Raw genomic sequence first — 27,315 nt, forward strand, 5'->3', positions numbered from 1 at the left:
GCCTCATAGCTCTCAGGACCTTGTTCCTGCCCCATTTGAGGAACCCCCAGCAAAGGAAGTCAGACTTACTCTCCCCACAGGGCAGATGATGCCTAGGGCCCCAGCCCCCTCCTGGCCACACAACCTGCTGCCTCTTCCTTCATACCTCCCTTCATACCTCCCTTCATTCTCATTGCCTTCCCTCCCTTCTTCTCAGCCCTTGGGCCAGGATTTTTTTTTTTTTTTTGAAGTAAGCTCCATGCCCAGTGCAGAGCCCAATGTGGGGCATCCCCTCCAACTTTTTAAAGGTTTTATTTTAAAGTAATCTCTACACCCAACATAGGGCTGAATCTTAAAACCCAGAGATCGAGAGTCATAGGTTCTACTGACTAAGCCAGGCAGGTACCCCTCTTCCAGGGAGGTTTCTGGATCTAGACTCCTGACCACAAACCTCCTGACACCCCTGCCCCTCCACTGCTCATTCTGTGTGTCTGGTACCTTAGGAAGGCCGTAGGCAATGTCAGACCACTGTTCTGGGCCTTTGGACCAATCCACACCAAGCTTGACCACCCTACCAATATCTGAGACAGCCTGCTCCCAGCAAACTGGCACCCACACCACACTTCCACAGTGAGGTCTCACCAGTAAGCAGCTCCTTAGATCCCCACCTGCAGCACTCCCAAGTCAGAGCATTCTCCCCAACCCCTTCTACCTGCTGTCTTCACTCAAACCCTCATGACTTCTTGGAAACTTCACCTTCTAAACAGAAAAGTCCATTGTTACCTCTTGTTTTTCCTGGCTCTGCTTTTCCAACCACTCCTCTCCTATCTCTTGCAGAACCTAATGTTTGTCCTCATTATGCCCTGAGGTTCCAGATCCTTCTAGAAATTCCTAACAAGTATCTCAGTATCTCCCTGTTGGTTTCCCCCTGCCTATAAGAAATTCTTTTGATGTATTCAGTCCTTTTCAGAAAATATAGGGCTTTCACACACATCAACTTGGTGGCAGTCTAATTACTGGCCTTTGGGTCTGTTTATCTCACTAGATTATTAACTCCTCTAGACCTGGGGTTTTCATGTTTACTTAGCCCTGGATGATAAGATTTGCTTTTGAAACATCTGATAAACATTTGAAGAAAAGTAGGTGCCTGTCTTGGTTTTGATGGAACCCATGCTTAGAGAATTACTTCCTCTAAGTAAGAAGTTGTGCAATTTGGGAGAGTGCAGAAAAGGAAAGAAAGCTGGGGAGACTCCAGAGAGCATGCTGCTCCCTTGTGGCCTTACAGCTGCAGGACAGCCTATGGCATTCCTTGGATCCCAATTCTCAGACTTTTGCTCTCAAGACCCTTTTACACCTGAAAAATTATTGAAGAAACCAAAGAAATCTTGTTTATGTGGGTTATATGTGATAATATTGACAATATCAGAAAATTTAAAGTTTAAAATACTAACTCACTTGGGTATTAGTAAACCCATCTTATACTGGCATATTTTTAAAATGAAAAATACTTATATTTTAAAAAATGCTGAAGGAAGGAAGATGGTGGAAGAGTAGGGGGCTCTCATTCCATCTGGTCCCTTGATTAAGCTAGATATTTATCAAATCACTCTGAACACCTGTGAATTCAACCTGAGATCTAAGAATTGTTGCAATTCTACAAATAGAAAATCCACCACTTTTTGCAAGAGATGCAAAAAGCCTTCAAGGAAGAAAAGCCACATAGAAAAACCAGAAGCAGTTTACATTGAGCCCACCCCCTGACTAGGCACTGTGCGGACAAAGACCTCTAAATCAGTGCAACAGGCCGCTTCCCCAGAAGACAGCAGGAATATCAGTCAAATACCAAGCTTATGGATCACTCGGAACTGAAAAACTCCCACATTAGCAGAAAATAGTATATAGAATTCTTTTTTTCTCATAAGTCCTTAGTCTTTTAGTTCAAAATATTCTTTTCCTTTTTCCCTTTTCAACTATTTTTCATTTTATCAACTCTTCGTTTTTTCTTTAAGATTTTTTTTTTAGGGGCGCCTGGGTGGCTCTGGCTTAACCCACAATTCAGTGGGTTAAGCCTCTGCCTTCGGCTCAGGTCATGATTCCATGGTCCTGGGATCCAGCCCCACATCAGGCTCTCTGCTCAGTAGGAAGCCTGCTTCCCTCTCTCTCTCTGCCTGCCTCTCTGTCTACTTGTGATCTCTCTCTCTCTCTGTTAAATAAATAAATAAAATCAAAATAAAAAAAAAAAAGATTTTTTTTTAAAGATTTTATTTATTTACTTGAGGTAGAGAGAGAGAGTGGGCACATGGGAGACAGCAGCAGAAGCACATTCCCTGCTGAGCAGGGAGCCTAATGTAGGGCTCAATTCCAGAACCCTCGGATCATGACCTGAGCCAGAAGGCAGACACTTAACCAGCTGAGCCACCCAGGCACTCCTCAACTCTTTTTTTAAAGTCTTTTTTTTTTTTTAAAGATTTTATTTATTTGTTTGACAAAGACAGAGAGATCACAAGTAGGCAGAGAGGCAGGCAGAGAGAGAGAGGAGGAAGCAGGCTCCCTGCTGAGCAGAGAGCCTGATGCAGGGCTTGATCCCAGGACCCTGAGATCATGACCTGAGCCAAAGGCAGAGGCTTTAACCCACTGAGCAGCCCAGGTGCCCCTAAAGTCTTTTTTAATTTTAATTTTTACACTTATATTTTATAGATATAGTCTTTATTTTTTGCTTCCTTTCACTGTTTTTTTTAATATATATATATATGCATATGCTTTCTTTTTTTACAATTTTGGGATTTAGCGTCCTTTTTTTTTTATTTCCAAAATAAGGTTTATTTTCCACATTGTTACATAATTATTATATTTTATTTGCAAATAAGCTAAATTTTCTACTTAAATGAAAATGTGATCAAATGATACCTGCTTCTCCTTATACAAAACTACAGCATTCACAGAATCCTAACTTGGTTGTCCAAATAAAGGCCAAAAGCAAATTTTATCCAACTACAGGGAAAACTCCTCCTACTTATTTTTCAGAGATAGAAACAAATATAAGGAGAAAATACTGAATGCATCAGACACTACGTTCACAATCGTTTTAGACCAAGGGGATTGTGAATGTGATCTATACATAAACTTTCAGATCAAGAATTATAATAATTAACAGGTTTATCTGTAAACTTTTAGGTGGATTAAAAACTAGCATTAAAATATTTTATTGTCTGTTTGAAATTCAGAACTGAAATTCAAATGTTACTCTTAAGACATGGGAAACTTACCAATTTTTATACTTGGGTACATGAGAGAATCAATGGGGAACAAGTTAATTCAAAATTGTAGCTTTGTACATTGAGATAAATTTGCAAGTGCTATGTCCTATAGACCTTTTTCAGTTGCATCAAATATTGTCAGACCAATATTGATTTGCTTCTTCATAGAGGCATTGAGCATTTCCCAGAACTGTGAAATATTTTTCCAGACCATCAAACACCAAACTAGATGCAGTAAACTGAATTACAATCATTCAAACTAAGATAAGAATATCTTATCTTATCCAAAATAAGGTAAGAATATTAGTTGATATATTGGTTCTTCGATGTCTGTTGTTTCAAACAAAACATCAAATATTTCATACAGTAGAATTAAAACTTGCTTGCAGTAATACCTAAACACTTCTGAGGGGAACAATAATTTGTTTTTCTGAGACAAAAATATAGTATAAACCAAATGAGTAATACAAACTGTTCACATAACCCCAAATTTGGTTACCCATAAAACATATTGTATTTTCAGCATTCTATTAGCATATATGTGTATAATATTTGAAATTATCAAATAAATTTTTGAGAAATAATATTTCAATTTCAATTCTAAAATGGTATGGTATGTCAGTCTATTTAAATCATCAAGCTCTAATTAACAAAAGGCTGTATTTTGCTCTATAATCAATGCTCTATAATCAAGTTTTACAAATTATCTTTTTTCAACTAATGATGAAATATCATGAAAACTTCAGAATTATCTATTTTCGAATATACTGTTATACATTACAATCTGTAGGTCTGAAAATTGAAATATACTTTAAAAAGAAATATTAAAATTATTATTATCTTCCTTATATTCTCACAAGCAGTTTTTTCCTTTCCCTTTTAGAATCAAACTTAAGATTTGGGAAACTCAACCATTAAACGGGTAAAATGTGGCCATAACAATTTTGTGGATGATAAAGCATAATAATGATGGTTCTGAAATTCACCAGTTAGGTGAATTAAGATCTAAAATTAAGATCTATGGCTATAAGGTTTACCTGTGAGAAGGATATAACATCAAATGGCACTTCAGCAGTGCAACCTACATAAATCAGTACAACTCAAATCTTGTCATTCATGGATTCTCCTTAAGAGCTCATCTGACCAACTTCAAAGACACAATTCCAGTGACAGTGTTCTGCTTGATGTTGCTCCCTTGTGCATCACTTCCAAATTCATTTAGCATATTCTCTCTGTTACAGGTCACTTTTTCTAAAAATATTTGCAACACCACTAGTTTTCATATGCCTTATAATTTGTATATAATTTTTAGTCGGAAAACTGTTGCTAAATCACAACAGTGATAGAAACAGCTCTTGTGTCCACTTTCAAATAATCTGCAGACCAACGTGCACTGTAGAACACTGAACTAAGGCAGACTATACACTATCAGCTCTCCAGGCAAAGACTTACATTCAACTGTCATGTGTTTTTTCCAAGGCCCAAAACAGATTTAAAAGTGGGTCTTTAAACATTTAACATTTTTAAAATTAACATCTAATGTATTATCTGCCCCAGGGGTACAGGTCTGTGAATCATCAGGCTTACAAATTTCACAGCACTCACCATAGCCCATACACTACCCAATGTCCATAACCCAGCCATTCTATCCCAAATACCCGCCTACCCTGTCCAGCAGCCCTCAATTTGTTTTGTGAGATTAATAGTCTCTTATGGTTTGTCTCCCTCCCGATACCATCTTGCTTCATTTTTTTCCTTCCCTAATGCACACGACCCCCCACCCTGCCTCTCAAATTCCTCATATCAGAGAGATCATATGATAATTGCCTTTCTTTGATTGACTTATTTCACTCACCATAATACCCTCTATTTCCATCCACGTCATTTGCAAATGGTGAGATTTAATTTCTTTTGGTGGCTGCGAAGTATTCCATTGTGTGTATATATATATACCATATCTTCTTTATCCATTCATCTATTGATGGACTTCTAGGTTCTTTCCATAGTTTGGCTATTGCGGATATTGCTGCTATAAACATTCAGGTGCATGTGACCTCTCAGATCATTACATTTGTATCTTTAAGGTAAATACTCAGTAGTGTGATTTTTGAATCGTAGGGTAGCTCTATTTTCAACTTTTTGAGGAACCTCCAGGCTGTTTTCCAGAGTGGTTGCACCAGCTTGCGTTCCTACCAACAGTGTAGGAGGTTTCCCTTTCTCTGCATCCTCTCTAACATCTGTCATTTCTTGACTTGTTACTTTTAACCATTCTGACTGGTGTGAGGTGGTATCTCATTGTGGTTTTGGTTTGTATTTCCCTGATGCCGAGTGATGTTGAGCACTTTTTCATGTGTCTGTTGGCCATCTGGATGTCTTCTTTGCAGAAATGTCTGTACATGTCCTCTTCCCATTTCTTGTTTGGATTATTTGTTCTCTGGATGTTGAGTTTGATAAGTTCTTTATAGATTTTGGATACTAGCCCTTTATCTGATATGTCATTCGTGACACAGACTTTTTCTTTGTAAGCATTTTACTACTAGTCAGGGTGAGGAGAAAGTGAAGGTTAGGAAAAATAACAAGTCAGAAAAGCTTGGGAAACTGATGTGGTCCCTACAGTGTTGGTCCCAGGCTATAGCTGGGATAAGCTCAGAACCCCTCTGCTCTCTTTCACACTGTTCCTGAGGACTCTCTCCCCAGCCCTGGTCTGGTCAATTAAATGGGGGAGAACAGCAGGTGGAGCTGGCACACTGATGGAGGCTTCTCAAGGGGACATTGTTGGGGCCCACAGACCTGAGTGTAAGACTTCAGTCCCACTTAGGCCCACCTGTGTGGATTTGGGACATTCCCTTAGAAGGGTTCTTTTTGTAGTCTCAGGGGACTGCCCACCTTTCCCTAGGAAGTGAAAACTCTACAGGTCCCTGAAGGTTCCCCATGAAGGAAATATCTACACGGAATGGAATTTCTTCTGTGAAGATTCTGTGAAGACTCATGGTTTCCAGGAGGCCAGGATGCAGACTAAGGAACCAGTCAGGTGATGACTGTATGAGGGCCTTGAGTTGGGAATAGGTGAGGGGCCAGTCACTCTTGGTGGTGGTGGTAGATGCATGGGCCAGAATAAGTTCTAGTAATGATGGCATTTTGTGCTTCTTTCTGGAATGTACCTTTCTATTTCCTTGCCTCCATCCTATCGGTGCAGGTGAACCCCTTGGAAGGAGGTGGGGAGGGGTGGGATATTGGTCAGTGACCCCTATCTATAGCCTTGACACTCCTGGAGCAGGTCAGTCTTGCTGGGGATGAAAACATTTTTCCTCTGCCCTTCAAGATTATTTAGCTGGATTAAAAATTCAATTGATGTGAGGCATATTAACAGGAGAAAATCAAACAAAGCTTAGGAAATTATATTCCTCCTGGGGCACCTGGGTGGATCAGTGGCTTGAGCTTCTACCTTTGGCTCAGGTCATGATCTCAGAGTCCTGGTATGGAGCCCTGCATTGGGCTCTCTGCTCAGCGGAGAGCCTGCTTCCCCCTCTTTCTCTGCCTGCCTCTCTGCCTACTTGTGTTCTCTCTTTCTGTCAAATAAATAAATAAAATCTTTAAAAAAAGAAATTATATTCCTCCTGTATACATGGGAGAGCCCCTGGAAAACTGAGTTACTAACTGAAATGGCCAAAGCCATCACCTTGAATACCATTTTCAGCTAAAGACCAAAAATGTTGGTGGCAGGGAATCAGTTGTGGGAGGTCACCAGGTAAAGCACAGCAAATAAGGGCAAAGTATAAGCAGAAGTCATTGCTTTCTCCATTGATTGCATCTTCTAGAGATTTGACAGTCACTCCCTCTTTCTGGTACTAAAGGAGTCACCCTTACAAGTGGAGATTTCCCTTATTTATGTAAAGGCCTCTTACAAAAAGTTTATTTCTTGGATTTCAGCATTTCTCATGGCTCTTGTGTATTTCCTTAAAAAAATAACCAGCTTGGCATAATCAATATGCCAAAGAAGCATATCCTGGAGTGGCAAAATCTGTTCCTCTTACAGTCTCCAAGGCCAGGAAGTACTCCCAGATGTTGGGTTGGTCAGGTTTCTAAGGACTGGCAATGAGAAAACAGCTCAGGGAGCCTAGGGCAATTGCGTCATTTTCCAGGGAGGAGGTACCTGGGCTTATTCACAGGGCGAGGCCTTGCTTTCAGCTTGAATCTGGTCTCCTCCAGTTCCTCTGGGTGTCCTGGATAAAACCTGTGGGAGCCTCAGAACTCTGCCCTCTCTCCACATTCCAATAGGGATCCCCTTCCCTCTGGAAGACCAGAGCTCAAGTGTTCCCTTGGTGAGAAGGAGCCTGAAGGCCTAGGAGGTTGCAGCTGGAGGAGCAGGGCAGGGCCAGTGGCCAAATTTGAAGGAAGGAACTGCTAGCCAATGATGGGAGAGCCACCTGCACCCTGACCTGTGTTGGGCTGGGACAGTGCAAGACCCACAGGCATTTCTGAGTGTGGGTGTGAGTGCATTTCTTGTTGTGAAGCCCTCTCCCTTTGAAGGGACTGGATGTAGTGTTAAGATCAGATTTCTTCTGCCCTAGAGCTGGGGAATACCCCCAACTGACTCTTGTACCCTCTCTCACTCCAGTGCATCCCCCACTGGGAAGGAGTTCTCAGCACAAGACACATCCATGTGTGTTTGGATTTTTTAGTTCTACTATTCCTGGATTTTCTCTTCTATAAGAATGGGGGTTAGTAATACTACATGGCAGTGTTAGCATAAGGATTAAATAAGATTATATGTGTGAGTGCCTATGCTGGCCTTGTACATTAGTAGTCACTCAGTGATATCTAGTTGCCCAGGGAAACTAGATGAGGGTGTTTACCCATTTAAGGAACACCTGACATATACTGGGGACCTTGAGAGTCCTGGTCAGATGCTGGCCCTCAGGAGGCCCATAGTTTGGCAGGAAGGCAGACAGGGGTACCATGCAGTGGGGTAGGTGGCCTGTTTGAGGAGTGAAGATGGTCTGATTAACTGTCAGTGTCTCTCCTAGGACTGAGTTCTTCACTCTCCTAACAGTGTTTTGGGACCACATGAGGATGCTTCTGTGGCTTTGTGTCTCGGCTCTGGGTCTTAGGGCCTGGGATAGTTTTCCTTTACTGGATCAGAGTTCTTTAAATGTTACTTTTCCCTTAGGGAGAAAAAAATAGCTTTGCTTTTGGAACACAGAACTTGAAGTCTATAAACCTGGTTTCAAATTCTTGGCTTACCTCCAGCAATGTTTTAAGCAAATTATTCATCCCTTTAAACCTTTATTTTCCCATCTGATAATTGAAATAAATTTATGATTTCCCAAACTTTTTAAAAAATTTTTTATTTTTATAAACATATATTTTTATCCCCAGGGGTACAGGTCTGTGAACCACCAGGTTTACACACTTCACAGCACTCACCAAAGCACATACCCTCCCCAATGTCCATAATCCCAACCCCTTCTCCCAAACCCCCTCCCCCCAGCAACCCTCAGTTTGTTTTGTGAGATTAAGAGTCACTTATGGTTTGTCTCTCTCCCAATCCCATCTTGTTTCATTGATTCTTCTTCTACCCACTTAAGCCCCCATGTTGCATCACCACTTCCTCATATCAGGGAGATCATATGATAGTTGTCTTTCTCTGCTTGACTTATTTCGCTAAGCATGATATGCTCTAGTTCCATCCATGTTGTCGCAAATGGCAAGATTTCATTTCTTTTGATGGCTGCATAGTATTCCATTGTGTATATATACCACATCTTCTTGATCCATTCATCTGTTGATGGACATCTAGGTTCTTTCCATAGTTTGGCTATTGTGGACATTGCTGCTATAAACATTCGGGTGCACGTGCCCCTTTGGATCACTACGTTTGTATCTTTAGGGTAAATACCCAATAGTGCAATTGCTGGGTCATAGGGCAGTTCTATTTTCAACATTTTGAGGAACCTCCATGCTGTTTTCCAGAGTGGTTGCACCAGCTTGCATTCCCACCAACAGTGTAGGAGGGTTCCCCTTTCTCTGCATCCACGCCAGCATCTGTCATTTCCTGACTTGTTGATTTTAGCCATTCTGGCTGGTGTGAGGTGATATCTCATTGTGGTTTTGATTTGTATTTCCCTGATGCTGAGTGATATGGAGCACTTTTTCATGTGTCTGTTGGCCATCTGGATGTCTTCTTTGCAGAAATGTCTGTTCATGTCCTCTGCCCATTTCTTGAACTTTTGAGGGTTAAATGATATAATGCACATGAAGAACTTTGCACCTGAGCAAGGGAAGCAATGATTCTATCTGTATGTGGCTGGGGTTATGTTTCTAAGTAAGAGGAAGTTTCTTGAGGCTAGGGGTATCAGTCACATACAGAGGGGCTTTGGCACAACACATGACTCCAAATCAGGTCTGAAAGAACTCACTTGATTTGTGCAATTTTCCATATCATCTTTTCATTGTTTCTACTTGGTAAAATCCACACAAAAGAAAACCCTGCACTTCTGAGATGCTTAGATACATTTCCAGTTTATTGTTGTTTTCCCAGTAGTGTATATAGATGCAGCTCATGAGAAATGGGTATATTTCCAACTTCCTGCTCTTGGCTATTTAACTGTATTCTGGGGATTCTCTGGAGTTGATGTTGAAGAAAAATATTCATGTGTTGCTATTGGAGGTGGTCCTCTGGTTAGCACAGAGAGTTCTCCTGGAGAGGCCTCAGTGATCTGGCCTGAATCTATCTCTGAGATGGCTAGTACTGGGACTCTCTGAGGACCTGTAAAATGGACTGTTCTTCTGCAGGTGATTTCTCCTGGGATGAAACACAAGCCAAACGTGTATCAGAGGGCCTTTGGGACCTGTTTGGCAACATCTCTTATCTCACTGAGAAAGGAAATCTCAGTCTCAATGGTGAGGAGGCTTAAAGACAGCTGGGTATGTTCTGTGACTAGAGTGCTTCTGAAATCTGCTCTGCCCCTTGTGGTTGGCATGTGGCAAATGGGACTAAGACAGTGGAGCATCAAGAAAACACCTGGAGGGATGCTTTGGGGGTCTGGTGTGGTACCAGAAGAGGACAGAAGCCAGGACAGGGAGATTCAGCATCTGCACTCAGAGCCCTCTAGCCTAAAGATGGAGACCCTCACCTTGCCCTGAGGGAGTCATCCAACTGAATGGGAGGGCCAGGACCTATCTGCAGAGAGCCTCTAGGTTGAAGAAGAGATGTAGTCCCCTCAGAAAGCACTCAGGGCAGGACAAAGGACACAGTCAGTCACAGAGCAAACTGTCAGTGATCATAGTGTGCAGCAATGAAACTCAGAGGGACCACTCAGGGCTTTCCCAGGGGAAGCAGTGGGAAGGAGCTTCTTCCTAAAGCAGAGGTCCAGAAATAGAGCAGGGCAGGAGCTTCAGGGTGGAGTCTGTTCAGTGGGATGTGGATGCCCTCTATAGGGAAGCAGAGCATCTAAGCTGCTCTAGGCATGTGCAAACTCTGCGTTAGGAGCAGTGGAGAGGAAATAGATGAGGAGGTGAGAAGGAGATGGTGTGTCTGAGAAGTAGAAGGAGTGTCTGTTGAAAGCCTCCTCCCTGGGACTCCTGGGTGTCTCAGTTGGTTAAGCCGCTGCCTTCGGCTCAGGTCATGATCCCAGGGTCCTGGGATCGAGTCCCGCATTGGGCTCCTTGCTCGGCAGGGAGCCTGCTTCTCTCGCTGCCTCTGCCTGCCTTTCTGCCTGCTTGTGTGTACTCTCTCTCTCTATCTCTGGCAAATAAATAAATAAATCTTTAAAGAATAAATAAATCAATCAAAAAAAAAAAAAAAAAAGAAAAAGAAAAGAAAAGAAAAAAAGAAAGCCTCCTTCCAGGACTCTTCCACCCCTATTGGGCCCATGCAGCCCAGAATGGCACCCAGGGAGGTTAACCAGGGAAGGAGGTTAACCAGGGAGAACTTATCCAGCCCAGAATGGCACCCAGGGAGGTTAACAAGGGAGGTTAGTGAGGCAGCATGGGGCAGGATACACTGAGTAATATCCTCCTCACCTTCATGATTACCCCACAGATGTATCCACAGTGATCTCTTGCAAGGAATTGGGGGCCGAAACTGTTGGCTGCAGCATCGCACTGACCATGCCCGTGGATTTCCTTGTCATGCACCATATCCCTGGACTGGAGTGTCACAACCAGACTACGTGCAGTCAGAGGCTGTGGGAGCTACAGGCTCATCACATACACAACAGCTGGTGTGATGTGGCCTACAAGTAAGGGCCATGTGGGGGTATATGATCAATGTTGCTCCTTAGGGTGCTCCTCTCACCCTTACTTATGACTTCTTTCCTCATTTCCTGGGTTGAGCTTATATCAGATTTATAGTGAATAAAATATTAAAAACCCTATAAAATTCTAAATCCTTTTGAATTTTCTAGATCTCCTAAAAGGAAGCAGGGAAGGTTAAATAATAACTATACTTCCTAGCTCCCTCCAAAACTGGTTCACACAGCACACTAGTAGTTATGAATGACTACCAAGTGCGTGGGTGCATTTGTCAGGCATACATTACCATCTCCATGCTCCAGGTGAGGGGACCAAGGCAGGGACATTGTTTGATTTTTCTGAGAGTCATCTAGGTTGACTGGATGTGTTACAAGGTTGTGGAGCACAGACTGACTCAAAACTGGCTCTTTGCCCACTGCATGTTCCACTTCACTGCATGTAGGGGGCTCTTATGGTGAGGCGTCTTACTCTAGTGGTCACTCTAGTAGGCCCTCTTAGTGACTAGGACTGCATGTCCTCAGCCCACCTCTGACCTTACCTAGGTGTAGACAGTTCCTATGCATGGTGATTGCTTTTCACTTTGACTACCTTCTGCATCTCTGTTTTTCTGCTTCAGACTTTTACCACTCCTGATGGTGAAAGGGAGTTAATCCCCCACAGGGGTCAACAGTTGCAAATAACTTTCTCAGCCCTCAGTCCTTCTTAGGGACAATATTTAGGTGCATGTACTCAGTTCCTTGGAAGTTTACCTGTCTAGTGGCAGGCAATGGGGGGAAAAGTTCTGAGCTCCAGGTAGCCATTGTGAAGCTGGCCCAATTGTGTATACTTAGTTGGATTTCTTCCTTCTGACTCTCTCTCCTTGCTCCCTCATACTGGCTTCTGGGACCCCTTCTCAAAAAAAGTGCCTGCATCCATGTCCTTATCTGAGGAGATACTTCCTGAGAAATCTATATAAGACAGTAACCTGGCAGGGAGGAATCACATGAACAGCCTATGTGGAGATGACATAGGTTAACATGCATTTTGGAAGAAGGAGGAGAGCTGTGTTTGAGGCAATGTGGAAGCTAAGAAGAATCTTACAGTGTAACTGGATTAGCTACTCTGGTGGCACCAGGGCCTCTCTTCCTTCTTAGTGTGTAGGATGATTTATATAAAACCTGGGCTTCTAAACAAAGGAGGGAGATAGGGAGTTTGGGGGTGGGTTCTGAATTCTAAGGGAATATAATTGACTTGACCAATCCACTGTCTGGGACAAGTACATGCAAATTCCCTGTAGTGAACAGAGCTTAAGCCCTTCTCCTTTTGGAAACTGACAAATGGTTCCTTTTGTGGGATGTGCCACAGTGCCAACCACTCAGCCTATATCTCCTGCTCCACAGCTTCCTGGTTGGGGACCATGGCAGGGTGTATGAAGGTGTTGGCTGGAATGTCCAAGGCATGCACACCCAGGGATACAACAACATCTCCCTGGGCTTTGCTTTTTTTGGCACCAAGGAAGGTAATCATCATCTCAGTTGCCCTTCTCCAAAGAGTTACCTACTTCTTTGTTTCTACATTGCCTCCTTGACTTTCTCCTAGTTCCCTGATGATCTACTGTCCTGCAGTTCCCCTCTCTCTTGGCTTATGTGAATGGTGTTGGTTCTCCTCTTCCTACTCTGGTTTCCTCCTCAGTCTCTGAGGTATCTCCTTTTCCCCTGGGTATTTTTCAGTGGAGGTGGTGGCCATTGTTTCTCTTTACGGACAGTCATTTTCTTTATGGAAACATGTAGGCTTCTGCTCTCTTCTGTAAGTGACTGTCACATCTTCCTCTCTGACTCTGACTCTTCTGCAGTACCAGACCCTGCTTCCCGTTTCCTATCAGGCACCTCTTCCTCCCATCTCTTACCTCAAGATTTCTGTAGAGTTTTTAAGACCACTCTGAGGCCTCCAATCCCTGAATCCCTTCCACTTTCTTCTAGTCTTACTGCTGTCTGTCCTCCCAGCTCTCCCAGCATTCTAACATACATGCTCCAGGACCATTCCCCTGAGTTTGTGCACCCTTGACTGTTAAAGCTCTTGCATGTCCAGTTTCTTATTGTCCCCTCCCAATACTCTGTGAGAAAATCCAGACAAGTTTCCTGATTTGCTGTTACACAAAGTACATCCTGAATTCTGGAGGAAGTGACCCAAGAAGAATCAGAAGGCAAGCTCACACCTTCGATTTCCAGTTCCAGGGTGGTTTCCAGCACACCAGAGGACTCTGTGTTCAGCATTTATGTGTGTGTGTGTGTGTGTGTGTGTGTGTTATTGTTACCTGGGTGTCACCCTGTTAGTAGTAGGGTCTTGAGCATGTTACTTCTTGAAGCCTCAAGTTCCTTTCTGTGAATAATAACATAACAGCATCTACCTCAGAGGTTTTTGGTGAGGATTAAAGAAATTAATGCAGTAAAGAGGCTGGCACATGCCTGGATGAGCCCCTTCCAATGGATAACCCTGACCCAGCTAGCTGGGCATTACTGAACATGGGGTTGCATTTTAGCTCTTCCATGGAGAAAGATCAATGAATGAAGTTTTGGCAGGTTATTGGGAAAGGTCTTCATCCTGGGGCAGGTGGATCCTTAACTTTTAGGCTTTCCAACATAGGTGATGAGCCAGTTTCCTGCCAACAGTTATGTAAGGGCTGGCAGGGCATCTAATCCTTCCCCCACAGCCCCATGAAATGCAGGCCAGACCCAGGTTGCTACAGATGGCTCTTTTTCAGGCCACAGTCCCAGCCTGGATGCCCAATCAGCAATGAAGGGCCTGATCTCTATGCTGTCCATAAGGGCCACCTGTCATCAAAGTACGTTCAGCCCCTTCTTGTGAAAGGTGAGAACTGCCTACTCCCTCTGCAGAAGGCAAATGCCAAGGAAGGTAAGACCTTCAATCCTACCAGAGCCTCCTTCTAGACCCACCCAACCAGACTACCCCCTACAAACTTTCAAATGCCATTAGGAGTGGACTTTTCAGTTAGGCTTTCATTGGATCCTTTCTGATAGGCAACTGGTCACATAGCTCTCTGAACCTTTGGGGCTGGTACACCTTGCGAAGGACCCTCTAGGTTACCTCTTTATCCCTCAGATTCCTAGAATGATAGAACCATTGTATTAACCTGGTGTAATATATGTGTTCTCATTTTTTTAATCAGTCAACAATTACTTACTGAGAACCTGTTATGGAACAAAACACAAAAGTGGTGCCCTTGTGAAGTTTCAATCTAGAGGGTAGAAAAAGAAAATAAGCAAATAAGCAAGTCAAATATTTGGCATGTTAGAAGGTGAAAAGGGCTGTGGAGGCAAACAAAAACAAAAACAGAACCAAAACAAAAAAAACATGGAGAGGAATAGGCATCTAACACATACAAGCACAACACATAAAAGCACAAATGCACATCTTTCTGAACCAGAACAGCACTGATAAACTGAAGGGCTTACATCACTACCAATACCGAAGTCAGAGGAAATTGTTAGGGTAATTTGGGTATTAAATACTAGATTTTAAAAGGGGTTTAACAAACAGTAACATCAAAACCAGTATAGTTAAGTGGCACATGGCTGACTCAGTTGGTAGAGCATGTGAATCTTGATCTTCGGGTCTTAAGTTTGAGCCCCACATTGGGGAGAGAGTTCACTTAGAAAAAAAAAAGTATAGTTAATAACCACTTTCAACCTTTTCCTAGTCTTACTAAAGTTTTAAAGATAATTATCTCTATTATATGAAAGCTCTGAGTAAATTTGATCTCAGTCATTGGATTAGTGCTATCTACTAAAATTAATAATTGCTTATATTGACAGAGAGTTTTAGGGATTACAGGTAAGTCTCAAAGACATGCTTTCAGTTGATGATTCAACTAATTTGTACAAAGGGCCCTGTTATGCAGGCACACACATACATATACACATGACAATCATGCAGATAGATAGGTATCCTTTTTCCTTGGGAATGAACATCCATTTATTCTTAGGATCAACATCCCCACTGTCCTCTGGGTTTTGTTTTTGGTTTAGATCCCGTGGCTCTATGATTCTTGCCTCTTGAATATAATTCAATCAGGAAAACATACTCACCTCTCAGGTGGGCTCTCTTGAGTTCCACAGTCAGAGGCAGGTTAGGATGGGGGATGTTCAGTAGTGAACATGGGTGGGCACAATAAGCCCACATATCCCCCCACCCTTTTTTTTTTTTTTTTTTTTTTTTGCTTCCCTTCTCAGTTTGCTCCACTATTATCTCATGGTCTGCATGGGAGGCCAGAGAGACCCATTGCTCCCAGCTAAGTACATCATCATCATCCACACTGCTGGGAGAACCTGCATCATGTCTGATGAGTGCTGCCTGCTGGTCAAAGATATCTAGTCCCTCCTCATAGAGAGGCTGAACTCTTGTGACATTGGATATAAGTAAGTGGACCTCAGGACATGTGGGCTTCTTTTACCTGAGGACAGACTCTGAATTTTTGAATTACTGAATGTGCACCATATGAGAGGTGTTTTATGTATAACTTTGATTTTTCATGCAGCTCTGGGTGAGTCTTACCTAGGATATAGCTAAAGGGCTAGTCATTCTCCTTGGGCATGTACTCAAAATGTGTCCTTTTTAAAGATCATGTATTGACATGATTGAGGCCAAGACTGATGGAAAGCTATTAGAGGAAGTTGTACAAATTCAAGATTGTAAAGCCTATAGAGAATATCTTTCCTGTCTGAAGGCGCCAGATAATATCCTTTGTTTGCTCTAATGCCAAGATCTATAATTTTTTTTAATTTTTATTTTTTATAAACATATAATGTATTATTAGCCCCAGGGGTACAGGTCTGTGAATTGCCAGGCTTACACACCTCACAGCACTCATCATAGCACATACCCTCCCCAATGTCCATAACCCCACCACCCTCTCCCTCCCTCCCTCCCCCTGGCAACCCTCAGTTTTGTGAGATTAAGAGTCTCTTATGGTTTGTCTCCCTCTCTTCCTACCCCCCCTAGTCTCCCCATGTTGCATCTCCACTTTCTCATATCAGGGAGATCATATGATAGTTGTCTTTCTCCAACTGAGTTATTTCACTAAGCATAATACCCTCTAGTTCCATCCACGTCGTCACAAATGGCAAGATTTCATTTATTTTGATGGATGCATAGTATTCCATTGTGTATATATACCACATCTTCTTGATCCATTCATCTGTTGATGGACATCTAGGTTCTTTCCATAGTTTGGCTATTGTGTAAATTGCTGCTATAAACATTCAGATGCACATGCCCCTTCAGATCACTATGTTTGTATCTTTAGGTATATACCCAAGGTATATGACCCAATTGCTGGGTCATAAGGTAACTCTATTTTCAACTTTTTGAGGCACCTCCATACTATTTTCCAGAGTGGTTGCACCAGCTTGCATTCCCACCAACAGTGTAGGAGGCTTCCTCTTTCTCCTGTAATTTTTTTTTTTTAATAAAGAGCACACTGACTTAATGGGATAATAAAAACTTCTTGCAGGATGCACTCCAAGCTCACAGATAAGATGTATGAGGTTAGAGACCATCTCATATCCATCAGAAATAATTATACTGAACATTAAGTCTCAGGATGGGCCACCACTAATCCAGACAGTACACATTAATCAAGAAGCCCATTGTTTAGGGGCTTCATGGCTTAGCTAGTGGAGTTGGAATTTAGACCTACCTTCTGGCCAGGTACTCTGTTCAGGGTACAGACAGTACACATTAACCAAGAAGCCCTTTGTTTAGGGGCTTCATGGCTTCATGGCTTCATGGCTTAGCTAGTAGAGTTGGAATTTAGACCTACCTTCCTTCTGGCCAGGCACTCTGTGCCTTAGCTGGATTTACCAATTACCACTGGATTACCAAATCCAGTGGGCTTACATTTACCAATTGTGATTACCATGGAATTACAATTACGTGATTCTGTGCTGATAGAATCTCCTCTCTCCTTCCTGCTTTAGTTTCAACCCTTTTGAGATAGGAGAAAATTTCCTCCAATACCTTTCATCTGTTAAGACTTGTCAAGTGCTCTGCTATATCCTGCTATGCAGGTTTATACAGAGTTGCTCTCTTTGAATAGAACGGATACCTGAAATTTTACTATATGTTTTTAACCTAAAATGGAAAATTATGGGTGCTGAGAAAGGACCTTTTCCTTTTTCCGTTCAGGTTTCAGAAGCCAGTTTCCTGTCCCTTGGTTTTTGCCCTTTTATTGTGTCCCTTTTACCATAACTTTCATGACCCTGCTCACTGTGAAATGACCTGTAGTCAGGAGTAAACACCCACTTGCTATAAATTAATTCACTGAGAATACAGTTGAATGCCTACTCTGTGACATGGGGATGCTATCAGATGTAGCACAGATTTGGTTCTTGCCTTGATGGAGCTGATACTCTGCTAAATGAGAAAGATAATTAAATGAATAAATCATAATAGAGTACATTAAGTGTTATGATAAAGGGTGAAAAATGTAAACAGGAGACATTTTTAACACACTAGCTTGCTAGGGTATTGAGTATTAAGGAAGTACTCCTTGGGAGGTGACTATCAGCTGACCTAAGAAATGAGCGAACTTGTCAGAAGAGTGGGAAGAGTGTTTCAAACAGAGAAAAAGGACCTCTGTGGAAAGTCCTGGATGCCAGCCCAAGAATGGTGTCTTTGAGGAACCAAGAGAATTTTATCATAATAAAAATAGATGACAAAGAGACAGATGGTGAAAGATAAGGAGGCAAACAGGGGCCATCTCATGAATAATCTTGACACTTAAACTGGGAAGTTTGGACTATGTTGCCAAGGGACTAAAAGCAGGGTTTGATATTAAATTTGCATCAGAAAGACATGAAGAACTGCACATTTAAAGAAAGGACACAGGGAGACAAAGTGCAGAGGAGTGAGGGGCAGCCACAAAAGACAGCTGGGAGAGAGAGTAGGATGGAAGTGAAGGGGGGAAGATGTTTGTGGATGCAGAGGGATCAGGCAAGGCAGGGCTAGAGAAGTGTACTTTGACCTTAGTAGTGAGGCAGCCACAGGTTACCCCCAGGGAAACAATGTCATTGGCAAGGTTTGGGGAAGGCCAGGTTGCAGGGATGGCAGCTGTTGCTCTTTTCTTCCTAGACTGTGGGCTCCTTAAGGTAGCAGCAGTGTGCCAGAGCTGGATAGGCTCATGAGAGTGGATTATTAGGGAGCCAGGACATTTTTTAAATCATCAGTAGCTGAAAATCAGCTATGGTGGGAGTTTTACACTACAGAAATCAGTAAAGGCTATAAATTGGGCTTCCTCCCCTTGCCCCTTTCTGATGAAAGCTGGTTTATCAACATGCCCTTGCTATCTTTTTTGTAACTCAGTGCTGAGAATTTAATAGCTAATCAGTGTCTGCTGAATAAAGCATGAGTGATTGAATGAATGAGTGAATAAATAAATGAAACAATCCCAGATTGTCTGTCTGTCATGCTGATCTCCATCTCCCCTCTTGGTCCTTTAGCTTCCTCGTGGGGCAGGATGGTGCTGTTTATGAAGGAGTGGGCTGAAATGTCCAAGGTTCCCATCCTCCTGGCTACAATGACATTGCCTTGGGCATTGCCTTTATGGGCACTTTCTTGGGTAAGTGCATGCTTTGGGCAGTAGCAGTCATTGTATGGTGTTTGAGGGAGAGTGTCTCAAATGCAAGACAACAGCATCAAACTCAGGCATCACTTCAGTGCCTGCATATGCTAGACTTAGCCAGCTTCAGATTTATCATTTGACTAATCTGAGTGTTACCAGGAGTGAACTCCCCCACCCCCAGAGAGAATGCTCACCCTGAATCTATCTCCTTCACAACCAATCAAATGTCTTTCTCTTCTGACATCAAAACATATATAAGACAAGGGGAAAATATCTTTGTGCATATATTTTGCTAAGTTTTTACCATGGCAACAATGTGGGAACCTTTACCTTATTTGCCACATCCCTAGATTAGTCCTTGTATCAGCATCCAGAATGTTCACTGACAATTGCCATTGTTCAGAGCTCTTGACTAGAGTTTGTTTAGACTCAGGGAACTTTTGCTGCATCTCTGGGAAGAGGAGCCCATGTCACTGGGACTGGTTCAGGATGATACTAAAATGAATGTTGGGTGGGGTGAGGGGATACCTAGGAAGGTGCCTGGGATGGGGGTGGGTGTGTGAAGGTACAGGAAGCACACCTTGTGGCCAAAGCAAGGTTTCTCAGCTTCAACACTATTGACATCCTGGATCGGGTAAGTCTTTGTAGAAGAACTGACCTGTGTATTGTAGGACCCTTAGCTGCATCCCTGGCTTCTCCCCCAGATGCCTGTAACATATTTTGCCTATTTGTGACAACCAAAAACGTGTCTAGTCAGTACTAAATATCCCCTGGGAGGCTAAATTCCCCCAATTGAGAACTACCAAGTTAAATATTTGCAATGGACAAATATTCTGTACATCCCCAAACAACTCTATGTATCCAAGACTCTGTTCTTTTCATTCAGGAAGAACTTTGATGCTGATGAATCTAAGGCCTGACTTTGTTTTCTGTATATAGACTTGCAGGCAGTAGCAGAATATATTAGCATGGTGGTAGGGGTGCATTACAGGTGATTCAGGAGTGGGTCCTGCCCTGGACAGGGTGCCTTGGAAACCTGTAACAGATAGATAACTGTTTTGCAGATACCTCGCCCAATGCCACAGTTTTGGAGGCAGCCTAGAACCTGATCCAGTGTGCAGTGGACAAGGGATATTTAATTCCCAACTACCTGCTGGTGGGGCACAGTGATATTGTCAACACCCTGTCTCCCGGGTGAGCTTTGTACAACATCATTAAGGCTTGGCCTCATTTCAAATACTGAGGAAGCCCCTGCTCCCTCTGAGACTATTCCCTGTGTCTGCCTGGCTGCCGGGCTTTCCCTGTCCTCACCCTCTGTCCTGACTCAACACTTGGGTGTCCCCTCCCTGTCAGCCCCATCCTGTCCCTCCTTTCTCAGGTTAGGATGATCCTCTACTGCTAGCACCCCATTATCCTCCAAGCAGCTCTGAGACCCCAGAGCTGGAGATTCCCAGCCCTCTGAGTAGGCCCCACCTTCCTCTCTCCTCATCTTCCCCTTCCCTGAGCACCCAGCTCCTAAGCCAGGTGGGAAGGTGGGCTGATGCTTGTTTGACTTCTCTTTCCCTTTCTGGCTGCCCCTCTGTCCCATGTACCTTAGCCCTGTCATCTGCCTGGCAGCCCCCAAGACTCACATGGGTTCAAGGCCTGAAGCCCCTCTCTGCGCACACACCAACTTGTCTAAATGTGAATGTGGCCCTTATTTCAGGGCCCCATCACTTATAGGTGTGCTACCTCCCTCCACTGGATTGTGAGGATTTCCAGTTTTCTTTTCCCCCACATCCTCAGGTCCTGAGCAGTGTCTGGAGTCTTGTAGGTGCTACAGAGGTTTGTTGGAGAGGTGGACAAATGAACGAAAGAGTGGATCAAGTCCCTGCTCCTCTTTTCAGTCTGCTCCACTACCCCTTCTCTGGGAATGCCTTCTGGGGCAGTCCTCCATCCTGCCAGCTTTCTTTCTGTTCCTGCCCTTCCCTGTCTGAGGCTCAGAGCCAGCTTTTGTGGCTTATGTGTAATGGTTGCTATGCCTCAAGGGTCCTGTGTCCTGTCCTCCTTGAACTCCCCGAGGACAGAGACTACATTCCTCCAGGCCTATCTGGGCTGTGTTCATATAAGTTACCTGTGCCCTACAAGGTGTGGGTTCACTGGGGACATAGAGCCTGGCACTCTGCAGTCTTCTAGGCCTGGGATCCTCCCACTCAGAGAGAAGCCAGATACTGAAAGTATTCTGCATGCAGTAGGCAGTATTCTGCTGTGCACTGGAAGCACATGGGTAGGATCTTATTTCTCCTGATCTGGAAACATGAAGGGGGAAAAAGAAGGGGAGGGTTAAAAAGAAGAAGCCAGAAACATGGACTTTTCTCCCATCTATAACCTTTGGTATTCATACTGTGTCTGGTGTTTTATATCTCTTCCTTCTGGGTATTTACCCCAAAAATACAGATGTAGTGAAAAGAAGGGCCACCTGCACCCCAATGTTCATAGCAGCAATGGTCACAATTGCCAAACTGTAGAAAGAGCCAAGAGTCAACAGAAGAATGGATAAAGAAGATACAGTCCATATATGTAAAGGAATATTACACAGCCATCAGAAAGGGTGAACACCCAAATTTTGTATCAACAAGGCAGGTTTTGACAGCCTCTTATTTTTACAGCCCTTTTGCTTTTCGAAGACTGTCCCTGTGATCTTACTGGATTTGCTGTCCTTTTGTTATTTGTAGTCTGGCCACCTGGCATGTAAGCAAAGGAAGGAATGATTTATCTCGAGGGTTAGGTGGGCTAGTGGACCCAGTGCCCCTTTCTGATTTACCGAACCCTCAAGAGTTGGTTCCTGGAGAACCCCCTTGAGCTCTCTCTACCAGACTCTCCTTCCTTGGGGGAGGGGGCTGGATACAGACTTCCCAGGGGAAACTTCTATTTCTCCATCACTTAAAACATCAAAGATGAGTTTCCTAACCCTTCACACAGGGAGTAGCCAACAAGGAGGGTGTGAGATGCTGAGGAATAGTATCACAATAAAAACTGTCCTTCAAATTTCTTGACCTTTCTTACAATCCTACCTTTGACTGAGGATGGTTCTCTTCCCTTTGATTCAAACCTGATCCCGGAGGATCTTGTTGGCCTTCCGGAGCCTCTGTCCCAGGCAGGGTCTTGTTGGCCTCCTGGAGCCTCTGTCCCAGGCAGGCTGTAGACAGGGCTGTAGACACCCTGACCTCCACAAACACTCTTCAAGGCCTCCTCAAATCAACAACTCTGTGGTCTAGACTATTGTCTTTTGCAAATACTTAACTTGTATTGGTCTCACATATACAATCTAAGTAAAAACAGAGCACTCAGTGGGCAAATGTTTTTTTTTATGGCAAATTCTGAGGCAGCCTGTTCTGTGCCATTGCCTCTTCTGAGTCCTCAGTATAGATAAATTCTTCCCAACTCCACTTAATCATGAAGTGGGGTTCATACTACCCCTCACCCCCTCAGAGGGTTGTTGAGAGAGTTAAGTGAATGAAGTGTGGTAAGGTCTTAGACCTCATGGTTGGCATGTGATAATGATTCTATTAAAGTTCCTGGAGGTATGGATATTCATATTGTTATTGCTGTAGTTTTGCTGTCATAGGAGCCAAGAGCAGGCTGCCCCCAAATGCGCCACTTTGGCATACCAATCCTTTTAAGTAAAAGTTATGTAAGAGACAGCCTGTGCTGTCTGGCTTGAAGACAGCCTGTGCTAGAAGGACACTCAGACCCTTTTTTAAAAAAAATTATTTGTTATTTTCAGCATAACAGTATTCATTATTTTTGCACCACACCCAGTGCTCCGTGCAATCCGTGCCCTCTATATTACCCACCACCTGGTACCCCGACCACCCACGCCCCCGCCCCTTCAAACCCCTTAGATTGTTTTTCAGAGTCCATAGTCTCTCATGGTTCACCTCCCCTTCCAATTTCCCCCAACTCCCTTCTCCTCTCTAACTCCCCATGTCTTCCATGCTATTTGTTATACTCCACAAATAAGTGAAACCATATGATAATTGATTCTCTCTGCTTGACTTATTTCACTCAGCATAATCTCTTCCAGTCATGTCCATGTTGCTACACTCAGACTCTTCTTAATCCCACTGAAAGCAGAAGATACCATGTGAAAGGTATCTCCCCTATAGCATGAGGTAAAGAGATATCCTCATCACCAGAGGTGGGGAATCGAGAGCAGAGAAGGCTATATAAAATTTTTTTTGTTAGTTTTTACTAATTTACTACCCCAAGCTCCCAAAATTAAATTTCCTTTATTCTGTCAATGCCTGACAAACTTATTATCTCTTTGTTTAAAATATATAAAAACTAACAGCCTTGGTCATTTCTTTAGTTCTCAATTATATTTTTAGGCCTCTGTGTGCACTTAATAACTAACTTTCAGGTTTTATTCTCCCGTTAATCTATCTCATATAAATTTAATTTCCAGTCCGGCCAGAAGACCTCAAGTTTAGAGAAGAATTTTCTCTTTTCTTCAGTATCAATTAGTCCTATTTGCAGCAGAAAGGACATGGCTATGCAGGCACCAGCCCTGGGAGCTCGCAGGAGTTTGACACTCCCCAGGACAGCAGGCTGGCCTAAAGCTTGTGGCACACAGGCCTTGGCAGGTCAGGAGGAGCTCATGGTAAAAGAGGGACACACACCTCATGAAGGAGGTGTCAGAGTAAGAGGCGTTTTTACTGTCAGAGTAGGAGAGGTTCTAGGGCTCATCTTGTCAGTTGTTTTCCACAACTAGTAGCTGGGAGGGGGAAAAAAAAGACACCAAACAAAGTTTTTTTTTTTGGTTCCAGAATAAAATGCTTATCTGGCTAAAGCCCTACATTTTATAGAAAATTGAACCCAAAGGGGTCAGATTACCTGTTCGAGTTCATTCAGTGAGAAGAGAGACTCAGATTCTGAGCATGGCATCATTCCTCTCACCTGTCTGGTCAAGATAATTTTGTGGTCCCTCTTTTCAGACAGAGTAAACAACTCAACATGGCAGTTAGAGCCTTCCACAATCTCACTCCAAGTTACCTTTTCTCACAGAATGAGCCCAGGTGGGCAAGGTATGGGCTCAGCTGCTGGGCTTTTCCATCTTGGAGCCTTTGCCCACACTGTCCCTGCCCCACTCCTGACTACTGCAATTACACCAGGTTTAAGACAGTAATCCAGGCTAGCTCTCCCAAAAGGCTTCCTGATTCTCTGGACCAGAAATGACATCTTCTTGCCCCAGGTGCCCATGGACTTCACCTGAGTCTCTCCCTCCCCACTTCTCCCTCCCAACCTGGACTCCCCAGGCTGCACCACACCTGTCAGGTCTCAGGATCTCCAGGGGCACATGTAGGCCTTTGTGTCTGTGCAATGGAAGGGGAAGAGCCATGCCTGGGCAGGGCTGGGTGAGCAGAGGCAGCATTCCCAGCCTGGGAAGGCAGCTGTTATTCCCTCAGCTGGTTTTGAGAAATTTGTCAAAAGTGGAAAGTCCCGTGTCTTCACATTGCATGAAACTGCCCACTAGTTGTAGTACATCAGATTTTTCACAGATTAATTCCATCCTTATTCTGGGACAACAGGTGCTCCCACTTCTGGTGTACTCCCCCCACCCCCACAAATCAGTGAGATTTGGGAAAAAACATGCTCCACCACCAAAGTTCCCCCACCATCCTTGGATGCTTCTGTGACCTTATTGTGAAGGCCTTAGCCAGGGATGGGGTAGGGCAGGGACTATCTCAGCCCCACTTGCCCAGCTACCTCCTATACTCCCAGGCTCTTCCTCTGTCCCTTTGGCTTCTTTCTTTCCCACTTCAGTTCTCTCTCTCTCTCTCTCTCTCTCTATCACACATGCACCCTTCTTCATTATCTCTATGTCTCTGTCTCCCTCTCACCTCTGCCTATGTCTCTCTTTTTCTTGCTTTCTTTCACACTGCCTCCCTCTCTGCCCTTCAATGCTTCTTATTTTCTGTCTCTGTTCACCCTTCTGGTTCTGTGGTTGAACTGATTCTGCTCTCTTCTTTTGTTTTCCCCAGCATCTAGAAAATGGCAGCATGGAAGAAGCAGCAGGAAAGGGGCCTGTGCCTTAGCACTATTGATCCCCACCAATGTGTCCCACCCTGCTCCAGGGCTTCCAGGGTTCCAGGGAGTGGAAGGAGGAGCAGGAGGCCAAGGGTTGGGTGGCTATGGGTAAGGGACACATTTTTCAGAATTTAATGCCACACAGAAGTGGAAGCAGGGCAGGTGTGTTTCTGGCCCAGCAGGTTTTGCCTGGCAGGGCTGATTGAGTGCAAGGCCTTAATTAGAAATGTTGACTAGGAGAGAAGGGAAGGTGTTATTACCTGGGAAGAGTGGTAGGTGGGGTGGGAGGTCTTGGGAGGTGTGGGAGGAACTTAGGGGACTTTCTGCAGAGACCACAGTAAAATGTGACTCCCTCTGGTAGGGAATTGGGAGTTCCCTTTCAGGGTGGCCAGCAGTCTTTTGGTACCCAAGAATGATGCAACTGTCTGCATGGAAGGGGAGATGGGAAGTTTCTTAATTCTTCCTCTAGGCTCAGCTCATATTTTCCTTCTTTTAAGAGTCCATCTTTTGAGGCTACCAAATTAGGATTCTTCTGTATGGTTCTTCTTTAGCATTCTGTTGATTTGTAATTATTTTTTTTTACGTGTTTTTCTGTGTGTGTGCATGTTTTATGTTTTATGTTGTCTGACTGACGTACTAGATTATAAGGGCCATAAGAGTGGGGACCATGTCTGTGTCAGTACTCAGTAAACATTTTAGACATGCAGAATTCAAAGGGAAACTGGTGTTGTGATTGTCTATTGACTTGTTTTGGAGCAGATGGCAAATGTAATTTGTTTATCCGGTTTGTCCTGGATGGTGTCCCTCCCACTGGCTCATCATATGGGGGTGGGGGAGGAAGGAGGAGCCCAAGGTGTGAAGGTGGAGGGAAGAAACTGACCTGGGATCAAACAAGTTCACAGCAGACCCACAGATTGGACACCAATATTTGAATAATTAAGATAGCTGAGTGTCTAATAATATTCAGTGGTCTTTCTTCCTGCAGGGAATCACTATATATATAATTTCATTTCATCTTTAAAACAGCTCTGTAGGGCTCTTTGACAGCTGAGGAAACTGAGGCTGGGCTTGGAAAGATTACATGACCTTCCTGAGGTTAATTACACAGCTAGTACATGACAGTGCTGAACTGAGTTTCTATTTCTTTGTCTGGACATTAGGCTGTTCTCCAGGTTGCTCACATTCCCTTTACAGTGGGTGGCCAGAACTGGACAAAAAACCCAGGGGCCCTTGACTTAGATAAAGTTCACAATATTCTTTTATAAATTAAAGAATATTGATCTAACAATATTCTTTAATTTATAAGGTGATACCTGCAAAACCCTATGTAAATGATGCAGTTCTGAATTTATTTTGTAATAATAATTATAGCAATGACAAAGAAATAAACAAACAAAAAACTAAACTCTATATACATAGAACAAACTGGTGTTACCAGAGGGGAGATTGGGAGGGAGGAGGTTGGTTGAAATAGATAAAAATAATTAAGAGGTGCAAACTTCTAATTATAAAATCAATGTCATGAAAATGAAAAGTACAGCATAAGGAATATAGTCAGTAATACTGTAATAACATACAGTGACAAACAGTGACTACACTTACGGTGGTGAGCACTGAGTAATGCGTAGAATGGTTGAATCACTATATTATCTATATGGAACTAATATAACATTGTATGCCAATTATACTTCAATAAAAAAATAATATAAGCAATGCATTCCAAGACTGTCTTTTGGTCACACTGCCCAGCAGATCTTTCCATCACAACTGCTATTACTCCACCTCTTACCCCATCATATCCTCACCAGGCCTGTTTTTCAACCTAGGTGTGGGACTCCAGTTTGTCTTGATTTAGTGTCTAATATGACACAAAAACTACCATAATATTAGCAACATTTCCTCATAGTTAAAATCTGCTGAAATCTTTTGGATTTTGATTTCATCATCATCAATGAGCCATAGTTCCTTTTTCTTCTCCAGCATTTTATTCAAATCCTTCACAGTCACCTCCCAAATATCCACCAACATTGGACAACAAGCTCTCAGGATTTCTTTATACATTGCCCCATTGGACCTTTGTAAGAAGCTGCAAGGAGGGCACTGTGCTCCCATTTCCTTGATAAATAACTGAGGAGA

The 27,315-nt window shown here is 43.3% G+C and overlaps 1 pseudogene; it reads left to right on the forward strand.

Annotated features, from left to right (window-relative positions):
* The first annotated feature begins 8,309 nt into the window (after positions 1-8,309).
* Positions 8,310-20,353, forward strand: LOC131809897 (peptidoglycan recognition protein 4-like; annotated as a pseudogene).
* The last annotated feature ends 6,962 nt before the right edge of the window (positions 20,354-27,315 follow it).

Source organism: Mustela lutreola, chromosome 10, assembly GCF_030435805.1.
Source record: "Mustela lutreola isolate mMusLut2 chromosome 10, mMusLut2.pri, whole genome shotgun sequence".
NCBI lineage: Eukaryota > Metazoa > Chordata > Mammalia > Carnivora > Mustelidae > Mustela > Mustela lutreola.